Source organism: Tupaia chinensis, unplaced genomic scaffold, assembly GCF_000334495.1.
Source record: "Tupaia chinensis unplaced genomic scaffold, TupChi_1.0 Scaffold000211_1, whole genome shotgun sequence".
Taxonomy (NCBI): domain Eukaryota; kingdom Metazoa; phylum Chordata; class Mammalia; order Scandentia; family Tupaiidae; genus Tupaia; species Tupaia belangeri.
Genome location: NW_006159686.1, coordinates 1956051 through 1972615, shown reverse-complemented (window position 1 = coordinate 1972615; position 16565 = coordinate 1956051). Strand labels below are relative to the sequence as shown.

The 16565-nt window shown below is 56.9% G+C and overlaps 1 protein-coding gene across 1 annotated transcript in view; it reads right to left on the bottom strand.

Annotated features, from left to right (window-relative positions):
* LOC102503351 (transmembrane protein 132D) overlaps positions 1 to 16565 on the bottom strand; it is a 399636-nt gene that overhangs the window by 116481 nt on the left and 266590 nt on the right. The window lies entirely within an intron of this gene.

Here is a 16565-nt window from a genome sequence, read left to right as displayed (position 1 = left end):
AGGGGTGTGGACGAGGCCGGGCCCCCAGCGCCCACCCCCGGGTACCAGCGGGCCGGGGCTGACCTGCACTGACCACCCCCGGTACTGGATCTGCTGGAGACGCTGCCGGGGGGTGAGAAGTTTGCTTTCTGAGCAGCAGGCAGAGCTGCACTCCTGTCCTGCCCTTGTAAAAGCATCGTAAATGACGACACGCAGGGACCCAGAACTGCAAAAATAAGATCTTCGCGACCGAATCTTCCCCTAAGGACAAGATCTTTCGGATTGGAGGCAGCGTGAGAGGAGGGATGAAGAAGCAGGGTAGAGGAAGCGAGAGAACAGGAGGGGAGCGGCTGAGGGAAGAAGCCTCCTTCCCTAGGGTAGGGCGGGAGGGTATCTCGTTCTCATTTGCATTTCCTTTCTCCCCGCTAAAGCAAAAGGCGAGTTGAAGTGAAGGATAAAGCAATCATTTTTGTTCAGGAGACATGTAATAGATGACACAGGTACTCAGCTGAAAATCTGATTTATACAAACTTGCCCGTGTTGAAAAGTTCAGCCCTGTACCGACCACTAACTGGTGCTGCTCTCTCGGAGGGACTTGCCTTTAACTATTAATACGCGTAATCCCACATTTCAGCAACCTCCATGCTTTCTCACGTTCTCGGCATCTATCGACAGAATAATAACTTCAGGGAAAACAGCTAAATTTTACATAAGAAAACCAGCTCTTTGTGGAAATATGTATTTTAATGAGCTAGCTTCAAAATATTTTAAAATGACTTTTCTTTAGGAAGCAATGTTTACTTTTGGAGCAATATCGAATTACCCACGTATTTACATTATTTAGTTTTCCATGTTTGGTTTTGAATTAGGAGCCCTCTGTATCCCCACGTTGCACACCCGGATGGGTGCACGCCAACCGTCTTCTTACCTAAGACGAGCACGTCCTGAAATAAAGAAGTGTGCTGGGTAAGATGGCCGGATCCCATGTAGCCCATTGTGTAGTTCCAGGCTCCAACTCTTGCCTGAAAACATGCCAGGCACGTGTGCGTGCCCGACACCCTGAAAGGAGGGAGAAACGGAGGAGAAGGGATTTGGGCGTGACCATCCTCAGTTGGGAGTGTGTCTCACTCTCTCCCTTTCTCTTTCTCTGTCTCTCTCTGGCCAACACATGCATCTTCTGGCAAAAGTTAAAAGAGAAAACATGCACATATGCAATCAAAAAGAAAGGTCCCCTTTACGTGACATTCGGGGTGCCCTTCGGGGCTGTCTGTTACACTGGACCTGCCTTCTAAAACCTCGTGTGCTCATGGAAAAGCAGAGAGAGGCTCTGTGTGCGCCGGGTGGTGAGGCAGTGGGGTTTGCACAGAGCATCTGCTCAGACACCAGCATTGCCTGATCACTTGACAAGAGGAGGACGCATGTTTCCTTATGGTGTCTTCAAAACCTATGAAAGCTCACCTGTGCAGGGCCAAGCAGAGACCCTGTGGGAACCAGCGGTGCCCCTGCGGCGAGCCCCTCCCCACCCCATCACAGTCGCAGACATGCACGTGGGAACTGCTTCTCGCCCTGGACTGGAGAGCAGCGTGCCAGGTCTTCCCAGACAACCGCATTTTGCTACCAAGGAGAGATCTGGTCCGAGTGTGAGGTGTTCCTGGGTGAGGAGGCGGAGTTTCAGGGGTGCAGACTCAGATCCCCGTGATCCCACACGACTGGGAGTAAAGCCGGCCAGGAGCAGCCTGCGGCCTTGCAGGCCGGGGTGTCTGCCGACAGCGCCGCTCGCCTGGTCTCCTCCTTTCCTGAGTAACAGCCTCATTTCTCCTTAGGGCCCACACTCGCCATCTCGGACAGGCCTGGGTTGGACAATGATGCAGCCCCGTTAGGAGCCCCGCACTCGGCTCCAAGACGTCATTCCGTAGCTCCCCCTGGAAGGGCCGCGTGACCATAGTCTAATCAGAGAGACGAGAGCACACGGCGGGTGAGACTTCCAGGCCCTCCGAGGGGGCTGGCTCTGCTGTCGTGTGGCTTTCTGTGCTCGCCTTCCTCCTTCTTGAAACTGGGAATGCGGACATGATGGCTGGCACATCGGCAGTCATTTTGGGTCATGAGAGCTGGAGAACGAGTCACACAGGTGGGAGAAAGACACTGGTCCCGGTCCCCTTGGGCCAAGGAGCTACCACATTGCCCAGAGTGCCTGCCTCGGGGCAGCTTTCATGTGAGGAGGCAGCTTCCTTTATTGTCGAAGCTGTAGACTTGGGGTCTCCCTCTCATGTGCCCAGAGCATCCAGTAGGCGGTGAGCCTTCACACTCCGGTTTCTGCACCAGCAAGTTTGGAATCAGAAACTGCCCTGACCCCTATCACTCTGCGGTGCCTGTCCAGCAGAACGCTAAGGCCCGCGTGCAGAACAGGCCGTGCTCCCTCACCACTGAAAACACTGCAGGTTATCCTTGTGATCCCTGGACCCCACACTCCTCCTTTACTTAGGAAAAATTGTACAAGAAAAAAACAATCACTTCAAAATGCTTGTGCCAATCTCTTCCAACATGCCAGTGGGGCCGCTGTCACCACGGCCGGCAGGGGACGATTTATCACACAGCGGTCAGGCGCCAGGGCCTGCTCCACATGTTAATCCTACTTCCACTGAGGCTGCACGTCAGCCCATGGAGTGGAGGTGCCACCGTCACCCCCATGCTAAGACGGGAAGTGTGAGGTGCAGAGTTCATTTAACTGCCCCAGCCGCACGGTCACACACCCCCAGGCCAGGTATCTGAACCGCGCTCCAACTGGCTTGTTTCACAGCTCGGGAGTATTTACTGAGCTTCTGCCATGGGGTGGCCACGGCCCAGCGACAGCTGAGGCACACAGGTGTGTCTCCCCTGGGGCTTGCACACCACACACGTGTGACATGTTAGGTGTGAGAAATACTGTGGGAGACCACCCCAGAGCCTCATGGTTAGGGAGCTGGACCCCGTGTGGCCAGCCCTGCTGTTCAAATCCCAGGCCTGGTGACTTGAAAAACACACCTAGAGTTGTACGTGTGTGCCCCACGTCCCAACGGGAGGAGGAAGGAGGACCAGGGACTGCAGGGTGCCCACGACCCGCTGGGGTCCTTCCACCACCCCCAGCCCCGTCGCTCCCCAGTGAGTATACGAACCCCTGGCAATTTAAGACAGAAAAGGAGACCCCTCAGAGAAACAGCAGCCGGGGACCTCGTGCTGGGGTGTCAGGGAAGGCCTCCCCGACGCGGCAGGTTGAAGCACGGGGTCAGTTAGACCATCCACTTCACCCTGAGCCTTAAGACGGTGGATCCGGATGGTGCCTCACAATCTCCTGGATGCTGGAGTTTCCAAACGTTTGATTTCTCATGAGAAATGCAGACACGAGACCGCGGTGGGCTCGGCAGTGACCTGGAATGCACGTCCCAGGAGGTCTGGCCCTTCTGCAAGGTGACGGCCCCGGGGGGGGCTGCCAGGGTTTCGGATTTAGGGAGTGTCAGCCCCTGCAAAGTCACTCAGCCAGCAGGGAGGAGCTGGCTCCAGCAGGCACGACCCAGGGAGCAGCTGTGAGCGGTCCTCGAATCAGTTTCCGGCTCTTCCTTCCCGCCTTCGATCTCCCTGTCCTGGCGTCAATGCGAGGTTCCTGCCAGCTCTAACGCCCTGTGATGCTGCCCAGGGGACGTGACCAAGGAGAAAGATGAGGAAGGGAGTCGGAAGGGAGGGACCCCAGGTCAGGTGAGCAGGGATCGACGTCGTGGTGGAGGGGCCACCAGGACCCTGGCCTGATGGAAGGCGTTCCTTTAGGTCAAAGCATCAGAAGGGGGTTGCTCGCCAGGTGATCCGGTAATCTGGGATACCCGATCTGAGATACCTAGCGTGAGACTGGGGTGCATGCCGGCTCACCCCTCCCCTGCTCGCCCTCAGTGCCATGGAGGCCCCCAGGGGGTGGCTAGAGGGGGACAGCCGTCCGCGCTCACCTCCTTAGCCTGAAAGCTTTCATCTGCAGGGACCCCCTTCGCTCAAGGCGATCGAAGCGTCTCATGATGGGATCTGGAGGGCTCCTCTCGACCTCCAGGAGGAACACAGGCGGGACAGAAGTTACGCGGGCGGGAGCTGCCAGGCACACTGCAGGCCGGGCTTCCGAGTGGTCTGTGACTAAGGCTGGCTGGCACATTTATCGACGGCTGAGAAAACCCAAAGCCGCACGCTGCTTGTGATGCGTATATGAGCTGTCCATTTCAGCACCCGGAGTGGCTCTATGGGAACACAGTCACAGCGGGTCACGTGTATGTCAGCGGCAGCTCTTCAGCCAGAGGAGGTTGGACTGTGGCCACGGAGACTGCGTGGCCTGGAAAACGAACACGGCTTCGTACCTGCCCCACTGTTCCCAGCTCTATGTGAGCTAGTGCCACTTTTATGTAACAATATTTATGTAACAAATAAATACCACTTACTTTATTGCCCTGAAATAAGAACCATATAATCTACCAACACTCATACTTAGAAAATACGCACAGCAGCGTAACTGAGTTATACCGGGGACATCAAAGCAAGCGGTTGGTACGGAACAGCACGCCAGGTTGAAGCACGGGGTCAGTTAGACCATCCACTTCACCCTGAGCCTTAAGACGGTGGATCCGGATGGTGCCTCACAATCTCCTGGATGCTGGAGTTTCCAAACGTTTGATTTCTCATGAGAAATGCAGACACGAGACCGCGGTGGGCTCGGCAGTGACCTGGAATGCACGTCCCAGGAGGTCTGGCCCTTCTGCAAGGTGACTGCCCCGGGGGGGGCTGCCAGGGTTTCGGATTTAGGGAGTGTCAGCCCCTGCAAAGGCACTCAGCCAGCAGGGAGGGGCTGGCCAGCGACAGCTGAGGCACACAGGTGTGTCTCCCCTGGGGCTTGCACACCACACACGTGTGACATGTTAGGTGTGAGAAATACTGTGGGAGACCACCCCAGAGCCTCATGGTTAGGGAGCTGGACCCCGTGTGGCCAGCCCTGCTGTTCAAATCCCAGGCCTGGTGACTTGAAAAACACACCTAGAGTTGTACGTGTGTGCCCCACGTCCCAACGGGAGGAGGAAGGAGGACCAGGGACTGCAGGGTGCCCACGACCCGCTGGGGTCCTTCCACCACCCCCAGCCCCGTCGCTCCCCAGTGAGTATACGAACCCCTGGCAATTTAAGACAGAAAAGGAGACCCCTCAGAGAAACAGCAGCCGGGGACCTCGTGCTGGGGTGTCAGGGAAGGCCTCCCCGACGCGGCAGGTTGAAGCACGGGGTCAGTTAGACCATCCACTTCACCCTGAGCCTTAAGACGGTGGATCCGGATGGTGCCTCACAATCTCCTGGATGCTGGAGTTTCCAAACGTTTGATTTCTCATGAGAAATGCAGACACGAGACCGCGGTGGGCTCGGCAGTGACCTGGAATGCACGTCCCAGGAGGTCTGGCCCTTCTGCAAGGTGACTGCCCCGGGGGGGGCTGCCAGGGTTTCGGATTTAGGGAGTGTCAGCCCCTGCAAAGTCACTCAGCCAGCAGGGAGGAGCTGGCTCCAGCAGGCACGACCCAGGGAGCAGCTGTGAGCGGTCCTCGAATCAGTTTCCGGCTCTTCCTTCCCGCCTTCGATCTCCCTGTCCTGGCGTCAATGCGAGGTTCCTGCCAGCTCTAACGCCCTGTGATGCTGCCCAGGGGACGTGACCAAGGAGAAAGATGAGGAAGGGAGTCGGAAGGGAGGGACCCCAGGTCAGGTGAGCAGGGATCGACGTCGTGGTGGAGGGGCCACCAGGACCCTGGCCTGATGGAAGGCGTTCCTTTAGGTCAAAGCATCAGAAGGGGGTTGCTCGCCAGGTGATCCGGTAATCTGGGATACCCGATCTGAGATACCTAGCGTGAGACTGGGGTGCATGCCGGCTCACCCCTCCCCTGCTCGCCCTCAGTGCCATGGAGGCCCCCAGGGGGTGGCTAGAGGGGGACAGCCGTCCGCGCTCACCTCCTTAGCCTGAAAGCTTTCATCTGCAGGGACCCCCTTCGCTCAAGGCGATCGAAGCGTCTCATGATGGGATCTGGAGGGCTCCTCTCGACCTCCAGGAGGAACACAGGCGGGACAGAAGTTACGCGGGCGGGAGCTGCCAGGCACACTGCAGGCCGGGCTTCCGAGTGGTCTGTGACTAAGGCTGGCTGGCACATTTATCGACGGCTGAGAAAACCCAAAGCCGCACGCTGCTTGTGATGCGTATATGAGCTGTCCATTTCAGCACCCGGAGTGGCTCTATGGGAACACAGTCACAGCGGGTCACGTGTATGTCAGCGGCAGCTCTTCAGCCAGAGGAGGTTGGACTGTGGCCACGGAGACTGCGTGGCCTGGAAAACGAACACGGCTTCGTACCTGCCCCACTGTTCCCAGCTCTATGTGAGCTAGTGCCACTTTTATGTAACAATATTTATGTAACAAATAAATACCACTTACTTTATTGCCCTGAAATAAGAACCATATAATCTACCAACACTCATACTTAGAAAATACGCACAGCAGCGTAACTGAGTTATACCGGGGACATCAAAGCAAGCGGTTGGTACGGAACAGCACGCACCTGAACGCACGTCGGCGCGGGACTGCGCTATGGAGTAGAGGCCCGTGCAGCTCCTCGCACTGCTGTGTAGACGGAGCGTCAGCTTGGGGGAGACTGAGGCAGGCTCTCACGTCTGCCACGCAAACGCCACGACTGCGGGGCTGTCGGGAAGGCCATGATGCCTCTCTGCACAGAAGCTACCTCGTGACTCCCCAACGACCTGGGAGACCGCACGGTCGTTACCGAGCCGCTGACAGGCAGTAGCTGGTGAGTTCAGGGCACAGAGCCACAGGCAAAGGGTGGCCCTGCCAGAAGGGACGAGAGGCGTGCGGACGCGAACCTCCCTCGCTGCCCTACCTGGTCTTCCCCAGCCTTCCCTGGCTGAACCCAAGCACAGGCCGGGGGTCAAGGGCCCGTCTGACACGATCCACGCGAAGGACTCTGGGGCACCGAGCAGGAGAGCGGACAGTGGGTGCCCGGAGCAGTGGGTGCCCGGGGAAGGACACACGGACTGTGGCTTTTCCTCGAGGTCCCCAAGCCAGTACTTCGGAGTGGGGCTGCCTAGTCTGAGAGCCACCAGCACACCTGTTTGCGCTTGCAGTAACTTCAAGGACTCATTAAAACCACCGTCGGCACCTCAGGACCCAGTCACACGGGCCGAGCCGCCGTACCGGCTGGCTGGGATCAGGGAATGGGATGTCGTCCCCGAAAGTTCCAGCGGGCAGCACCGTCTCATCCAGACTCGTGCTGGACCTCTCCTGTTCGGACAAGCTGTGTCCCACCTGTGAGCAAGACTGAGGGCCGTGCGTAGGAAATGCACCCGGAACATTCTGCTGTCTCCAGGCTCACCACGGTCACCCCAGGCCAAGCCGCCATCGTTTCGCCTGGCCTGCCGGAGCAGTCGGTGATTGTCCTGACTCTGGGGACTCATTCCCCGGAGCACGATCTGACGGCCTTCGGAGTGACGTTGAAAACAGACCCCAGGGCCGGCAGGTGGTGAGGTGGTGGAGGCACAGCCAGCTGCGGCTGAGGTCTGACCCGATGCTCGCTCACGTTCCCTCTCCCTCTCGTGAGCACATCTGCCCTATAGCAAATTTCAAAGTAATAATAAATAAATAAATAAATCTCAATAAAAAAGACCCCAGATCAGATCGTAACAGGTCGACTCGGAAACTCTACCATGTGCAGGAAGGTCAGGGCCTCCACTGCCCAGTGCCTGCCGAGGCCGGCTTCATCCCCTCGGTCCCCAGCTACGTGCCACTTTTTCTTAATGTTTCTTCATTTCTTTCTTCCATGAACGAGAGAGAGAGAACCCCCACAGGGCCCTGATGTCATGACCCCACCCTCCTCAGGCAGCCCTGTGTACTCGGGCGGTCTCTGGATGTGAACCCAGAACCTCCGCATGTGGACCCGCCTCGCAGCCCTGCATTTCACTGCTTTGCCGCCATGTGGCCCCCACACCGGCATTTCTCATCCGAGAGCACCCCAGGTTGGCCTTGCCCGGGCGGGCTCGGCGTCTCACCTCCTCGTCCGGAGCTGGCTCTTCACGACTTCTCAGGCGGCAGCGTTCTTCCTCCCCGTGTCACGTGTTTTCTGTGAGCGCAGGTGCAGTCGCCAGAGGGAGCGGGAGAGGGAGAGGGAGGAAGCAGCCCACGGCGGGGTGTGGTCGTCCAGTCCCTTCTCCACTTCCCCACCCTGTCAGGATTCGAGGACACGTGCACACACGCCCAGCACGCTCTTCAAGCCATAGGGCAGGATTCGAACTGCAGTCGGCCATGTGGAATTCGGCTCCACGAACCACGAGGCTGAGGCCAGCCACACGTGACACGGCTTCCTCTCCTCCAGTCACACCCGATTCTGGAACGACCTTGCTCCACCGCGTCTGATTAAGTCCCGTGTCCAGCAGCCTGGGACGCTGCTCCCCACGCCCAGGAGCAGGGCCACCGTCTGTGCCAGGTGGGCCGTGTTCCTGTGGTGTCTACGACGTGAGCCAGGTCATTTGTTCCCTGAGAGCAACTGGCTGTCCAACAGCGGGGCAGTGACAGCCACACGGCTGACGGTGGCACCACAGCTGCCGCGTGGGTTCGTATGTGCACCTCTAAGGCCACCGCCACCACCGCGTTCTAAATCACCCCGGGGACAGCTCATTAGGGAGCTTCAGAGGCAGCGCAGGGGCTGACGGAGCAGGCGGTGGCTTTGTGCATAATAAATAATTCATTTTTAGATGGCTTTTCCTATTTCAATAAGACTTCTCGCTTTCCTATTTATGGCTGTGCTTCCTTCATTTGCATTTCCCAAAGATCTTTTTGCATATTGAACTCAACAACAGCCTGACTATGTCCTCGCCCCTGAGAGCGGCAGAGCGGACTGGGGGTGGACTCTGGCTGCCCATCGGGGCCTGGCCCAGCTCACACAGTCGGGCAGCTCGGGCCACCCTCCGAACCCACGGTGGGGTGGAGGCGCATGGGCGTCACCGGCCCACGTGGGGGTTCACTGCGGCGGTTCACACGCGCACTGCATGCACCGAACAGGAAGCCCTTGTGCAGCTGTCCGGCACCGTGCAGGGAGAGGTGGCTGCTCCACGCACAGCAGGAAGAGGCCTTGGGCCGAGGTGTCCTCGGGGGCTGTCGCAGCGTCTCAATTTGCACTTGGCTGAGGCCGCGTGGCCGTGGGAGCGGCGGTGTGCTGTGCTGTGTGACTACGCTTTCAAGAAGTCTGAGACAACAGAGGGCATCTGGCATATTAATGAACAGGCTGACACAGAAAGAATGCCATGGCAAGTCTAACAAGAAGAGCCAAGAATCTGCTTTTGTGCCCAAAATAAGACATCGTATTAGTGCAGCTTCCCTTCCCCAGCCCGGGGCCTTCTCAGTCCAGCCTCGGGGCCAGCTGTCACTCTGCCATGCGGACCCAGCGGCCACAGACGCAGGCGCCCCTCCCGGCCCCCCCGGTTTTTGCCCGACGCCCCCCGCCCCGGCCCCCCGGGAGTGTGCCGATGGGGGCTGACTGTCTCTCACAAGTGTGTCCTGCACACCCGTGGGCTGTCAGGGCTGTGGAAACGGGAAGTGGGTGTGGTCCGCGGGCACGCTCAGGACTGGGAGGAAGAGACAAGGACGGGGTAGCCGTGTCAGGAGCCGTGTCCCGAGGGGTGTGCTCCACGTGAGGGGACGTGCCGTGTTTGAGGAGGGACCCAGCACAGCGTGTTCAGGAAGAGGCGGGTACATTTACGAAGGGGTGTCTCTACCCATCGCAGACAGACCACGCCTGGGCAGGAGGCTCTGCAGAGACTCGAGTGAGAGAAGGAGAGAGGAGTTTATCTAATGGTGATTTTCCTGGTACCCCTAAGGATCACGTAAGGAAAGAAACTGGTGTAACCCACGCGGGGTCTCAGGAAGTCGGTGCAAATGGGACCGATGCACCAGGGTGTGCCGGGGAACACAAATGGGAACACCTCGTACAGCACCTGGTACAGCGTCTCTCACACAGCGTCTCTCACATAGCGTCTCTCATAGCGTCTCTCACATAGCGTCTCTCATAGCGTCTCTCACATAGCGTCTCTCATAGCGTCTCTCACATAGCGTCTCTCATAGCGTCTCTCACATAGCGTCTCTCATAGCGTCTCTCACATAGCGTCTCTCATAGCGTCTCTCACATAGCGTCTCTCATAGCGTCTCTCACATAGCGTCTCTCATAGCGTCTCTCACATAGCGTCTCTCATAGCGTCTCTCACATAGCGTCTCTCATAGCGTCTCTCACATAGCGTCTCTCATAGCGTCTCTCACATAGCGTCTCTCATAGCGTCTCTCACATAGCGTCTCTCATAGCGTCTCTCACATAGCGTCTCTCATAGCGTCTCTCACATAGCGTCTCTCATAGCGTCTCTCACATAGCGTCTCTCATAGCGTCTCTCACATAGCGTCTCTCATAGCGTCTCTCACATAGCGTCTCTCATAGCGTCTCTCACATAGCGTCTCTCATAGCGTCTCTCACATAGCGTCTCTCATAGCGTCTCTCACATAGCGTCTCTCATAGCGTCTCTCACATAGCGTCTCTCATAGCGTCTCTCACATAGCGTCTCTCATAGCGTCTCTCACATAGCGTCTCTCATAGCGTCTCTCACATAGCGTCTCTCATAGCGTCTCTCACATAGCGTCTCTCATAGCGTCTCTCACATAGCGTCTCTCATAGCGTCTCTCACATAGCGTCTCTCATAGCGTCTCTCACATAGCGTCTCTCATAGCGTCTCTCACATAGCGTCTCTCATAGCGTCTCTCACATAGCGTCTCTCATAGCGTCTCTCACATAGCGTCTCTCATAGCGTCTCTCACATAGCGTCTCTCATAGCGTCTCTCACATAGCGTCTCTCATAGCGTCTCTCACATAGCGTCTCTCATAGCGTCTCTCACATAGCGTCTCTCATAGCGTCTCTCACATAGCGTCTCTCATAGCGTCTCTCACATAGCGTCTCTCATAGCGTCTCTCACATAGCGTCTCTCATAGCGTCTCTCACATAGCGTCTCTCATAGCGTCTCTCACATAGCGTCTCTCATAGCGTCTCTCACATAGCGTCTCTCATAGCGTCTCTCACATAGCGTCTCTCATAGCGTCTCTCACATAGCGTCTCTCATAGCGTCTCTCACATAGCGTCTCTCATAGCGTCTCTCACATAGCGTCTCTCATAGCGTCTCTCACATAGCGTCTCTCATAGCGTCTCTCACATAGCGTCTCTCATAGCGTCTCTCACATAGCGTCTCTCATAGCGTCTCTCACATAGCGTCTCTCATAGCGTCTCTCACATAGCGTCTCTCATAGCGTCTCTCACATAGCGTCTCTCATAGCGTCTCTCACATAGCGTCTCTCATAGCGTCTCTCACATAGCGTCTCTCATAGCGTCTCTCACATAGCGTCTCTCATAGCGTCTCTCACATAGCGTCTCTCATAGCGTCTCTCACATAGCGTCTCTCATAGCGTCTCTCACATAGCGTCTCTCATAGCGTCTCTCACATAGCGTCTCTCATAGCGTCTCTCACATAGCGTCTCTCATAGCGTCTCTCACATAGCGTCTCTCATAGCGTCTCTCACATAGCGTCTCTCATAGCGTCTCTCACATAGCGTCTCTCATAGCGTCTCTCACATAGCGTCTCTCATAGCGTCTCTCACATAGCGTCTCTCATAGCGTCTCTCACATAGCGTCTCTCATAGCGTCTCTCACATAGCGTCTCTCATAGCGTCTCTCACATAGCGTCTCTCATAGCGTCTCTCACATAGCGTCTCTCATAGCGTCTCTCACATAGCGTCTCTCATAGCGTCTCTCACATAGCGTCTCTCATAGCGTCTCTCACATAGCGTCTCTCATAGCGTCTCTCACATAGCGTCTCTCATAGCGTCTCTCACATAGCGTCTCTCACAGCGTCTCTCGCACAGCACTTCGCGGTGCGCTTCCCCGTGGCCCTGCCCCTCCCAGGGGACGGTCTGGCCAGGGCTGACCTGCACAGTCCCGCCCGCTGCCGTTGTCTGGTGTCTGGACCCCGCCCCGGGCTCGCCATGATGAGCTACAATGAGCAGGAGTGTGGCCCTGCAGTCCGGCTGCTTCCACTCTGGGGAAGGGACCTGGGGCTGGAGGGGCTTTGGGGGGCCTCACAGCGGAAAACGAATGAGCAGAAACCGGGACATGCCAGGCTTCTGTCCTCCAGGCACCTGGTTCGAGGCTTCTGCCTGGACAGCTCCCGATGGCTCTCGGCCAACCACGGAGCTCGAGTGGCAGAACCCTCTGAAGTGCTGGGCGTCCCCACTATGCGTCCGGAAACCGGAGCACGGAGCAGAGGAGACAGCGCAGGTTAAGTCTGGCTGTGAGGAGCCAGGAGGACACCCTGGTGGAGGCGGTCCAGCAGTGGGCTGTATAGACAGGTCAGAAATGCACTTGCAGCGCCCGAGTTTTATTCGATATCATGGAGACGCCTGCCACTTTGAGACTCTGTTTCTGTTTACCAACTCTGGCCCTCCTGGCAGCCTTCAGGGCTGGATCGGGCAGACACACCTGTAACCTTTACACTGCCCTAAATACCACGCAGTGTCACCACTGCTATGTCACTTCAGGGTCGTGGTTCCCCTCGGATTATTTTCAAGGAAATACAGACATTATTCATCCTGCCTGTATCTCTTCAGTTTTCTCTGAAGTCCCTGACCAACAACCAAAACTTGGCAGCCGACGCTGAGACAGAAAACTAAACAAGAACCCCTAAAACGCCAGGGCGGGCTGAGTCAGCCACTCCGTGCCCACGGCCGACCCCCAGCCCCATTCTGCTCCCCAGGAAGCCACACCCTCTCCTTCCAACAGGGTGGCCGTGAGCTTCGCTTCATTTTCAGGTGAAGACACTCGTTACTACGGAAGGCTTCGCTGAGCTGCTGATGACGTGCACACTGGCGGCTAGCTCTGAGACAAGAGGTCCTTAGAGGAGGCCACGTGAGCTTGAGGGGTGACTCTCCCAGCAAAGTGGGTCCCACGCCACTAAGAAATGGAAACGCTGATCCCAGGTTCAGGCCAGGACTCCTTTAATGACCCTTGTCCTCAGAACCTTCCTGGGGGGTATTTACATACGACATAGCAAGACGCGATCTCCCCAACAGGAAAAACAAATGCAAAAGCTCACAGAAATACGTGACTGGGCGACAGACACAGAACAGCTCTCAAGACCCTAGACAACAGGAAACATGCAAAACACTGAGGAAGGAAAGGCATCTTTCGGAAAGTAGCTTTGAAGGCAATCGCCTCGCTGCATCTCATTTCGAAGCTTTCCTGGAGGCGAAGCTGCGCTTCCACCCCAAGTGAGAGGCCGTGGGCTCTGCCCCGTCGTGCAGGACCCTCACCCCGAGCAGAGAAGCCATGGGCTCTACCCCATCGTGCAGGACCCTCACCCTGAGCAGAGAGGCCGTGGGCTCTGCCCCGTCGTGCAGGACCCTCACCCCAAATGGAGAGGCCGTGGGCTCTGCCCCGTCGTGCTGGACCCTCACCCCGAGCAGAGAGGCCGTGGGCTCTGCCCCGTCGTGCAGGACCCTCACCCCGAGCAGAGAGGCCATGGACTCTACCCCATCGTGCAGGACCCTCACCCTGAGCAGAGAGGCCGTGGGCTCTGCCCTGTCGTGCAGGACCCTCACTCAGTGTGACGGAGGCATGGCTGCGGTCACCTGCCACATTGCTGGGAGACCAGACCCGCCATGAGTGTGCTGCGCGTGGTGGCTTCACAGGTCGAGACTGTAAAGTGCTTATGTTTTCCTTCCTGGCCATGATCGGTGGGTATGGAAGACCTCCACTACAGGCAAGATCGCTGGATTTAACTACATAAAATTAAACAGGAGAAACCTCTGCATGCCAAAAAACGCAACCAAACTAGAACACAAGTGTAAGTTGGTAAGGATAGTTGCGATACCTCCATCGAGCTGTTAGTAACCGTTCCTACGGAGAAGCAGGGCCCCATGTGGGGAGACGGGAGGAACCAGGGTTAGGAAGCAGAGTCCGGTCACGCAGGTCAGAAAGCCCGAGAGCTCTTTTCTCAACCAGACATCTACTGTCACCACTGGGTCCACGCAGACGGCGCCATGGCACTGCGACAGGGTGTGGTTTTTAAAACAAGAGGAAAGCCTGATAGCAAAGTCGTAATAGGAAGATGAAATCCCAGTGAGAAAAGAAAATGGATAAAGAACAAACGCTTAATAAGGAAATACACTTAGCCCAAGAAGAGAAAATTAAGGCGAAAAAGCTATCTACCTATCTATATATATCTCTCTATATATCTACATATGTTTATTTTGCTTAATAAATTGCCTATTTTTAACATTTTAATATTTTATGTTGGTAAAATTACAGGGGAAATTGATTTCATTATACACAGCAGGTGGAATTGTAAATTGGTTAAACTCCGGAAGGCAGTTTGGCAACCGCTATAAAAACTATTACAAGATTGTATATCCTTTGATTCATATCCTTGGAATTAGATTTCTTTCTTCTTCTTTTAATTGCCAGAGGGTGCATAGGCTTGCCAGAGAGAGAGAGAGAGAGAGAGAGAGAGCGCGCTGCACCAGTGGGGTGTGGTCACACTGCAGCCCCTTCTCCTCCATTCTCCTCCCCATCAGGATTTTGAACACGCGCGGACATACACCTGGTGTGTTTTCCAGGCCCCCAGGGCCAGGGTTTGGAAACGGCCAACCATGTGAGATACAGCTTACCACTGTGCTCTCGCAGCTGCCCCCAAATGCATTTCTCAAAGAATCAGTCAGGACGTGCAAAGGTTTTTGCACAGAAATGTAGCTATTCCACCATCGAACACCTCTTAAAGTCTCCGGGGCGGCGCCGCCTCTAGTCCAGGCTCACCCTTCGTCCCCGCCCTCCCTTCGCCCTACAGCCGGCAGGGGGGAGGCTCTCACAGCGTGGCTCCTGCGCCTCATCACCTCGGCCCACGGAAAGTCTGCGGGGGGGCCGGCCATTTCCCACATGCCCCCTTCTCTGCCACCGTCATAGACGTCGAGGGGACACACGGACACCTGCAGGGAACCCCAGCAGCAAAGCAGGGTGGACACCTGGCTGGGCTCCTGGACTGAAGGGTGGGCAGAGGCGGCTTCTCAGCAAGGACCACATCCTCAACAGAGAGCGCAGGCCCCGTGCTCCCCAGCCTGTGCTGTCCGCGGTGTCTGGACGCATTAGTGCGGGCCTGCAGGGGTGACGTCGGTATCTTTGGGGCCCTTCCGCCACAGATGGCGCCTACACCGTAAGCCCCTGGAGCCCCAGGCCGCTCACATTCAGACGGGGCCGTGGGAGACTGTAAGAAGCACGCTCCGTAGGTCTGCAGTACAGCCCTTTCTACGGCATTGGGACACGGAGCCCGACTCCCGAGGCCCTCCTGCCCCCTGGAAGCCATTCCCCACACGGCCAGAGCGATCGAAAACCATGCAGCAGGCCACGTGGCCCCTGGTGACCGCCCTGCTGGCTTCCCGCTGCGTTGCACCCCCCAGCTCCTCACGCCGGGTTGCGGCCCCGTGGGACCCCCTCTCACTCACTCACTGTGGTCCTTGTCTTCCTCTAACATCCCACGGATCTGTGACGTCAGAGTACACACGTGGCTGCGTGGACACCAGATTTCCTTCAGATAACTTTCCATGAGCAGAGAATGAGCAAGACAGAGCAAGCTAATGCCTGCAGCACCCTCCCAGCGTGCCAAACGGCGAACGTGCTCATCCCAAGCACCCAGAGGCGAGGGGGCTGGTGCAGCCCCGGCACAGCAGCCGGCCAACGCAGGGCTCCCACGGCCTCGCCGCCACTGCAGGGAAACGCTCCGACAGCGAACTGCTGAGGACGCGCCAGGTCCAGAGTGCTTTACCCTGACTTATTCTCTTCAGCTGGAGCGTCAGCGAGCACGACATGCCCCCTAGAACTTCTCTCCCAAGCAGAGCACAGGGCTGCAAGCAAGTCCCTTCCCTGAAGGCCCCGGGGCTGCACCCTGAGGACGCTGCTCCTGCTCGGAGGCTGGTAGTTAAGGAATCGGAGCAGCATGGACATGGCCACACTGGCCCTGGGCATCCTCTTCTGAGCGTCCCTGAACCATCGTTCTAGCTTCACGACAACCTGAAGAGTAGGAATCACTTATCCCCTTCGCAGATGGGGAAGCCGAGACACCCGGGGATTAAGAACGGCTGCCCAGCTCGTACGAGATCGTGACTTACACGTGTGTTCTGCTCATGAAGACCAGCGCGGAGCTGGGGCCCCTCTGAGCCCCCGAGTGCTCTCGCCGCAGGTGCCGCCGTCGCCCTGCAACACCTACTCTCCTCCTGTCTCCTCGTAACAGCCCCCGAGCACTATGTCTGCAAAGACAGAGACTTCCCCGCCTTCCTCACATGTCAGTGTGACCGTATGACTAGGTTTTTGCTGACTGGATGTAAGTAGAAGTAATACGTTGGATGCTTGCGAAGGTTTGTCGAAAAGTAAAAGAAAAGGGCCCTGTTCGATCTTTGGCATTTCCTAGTTTCTA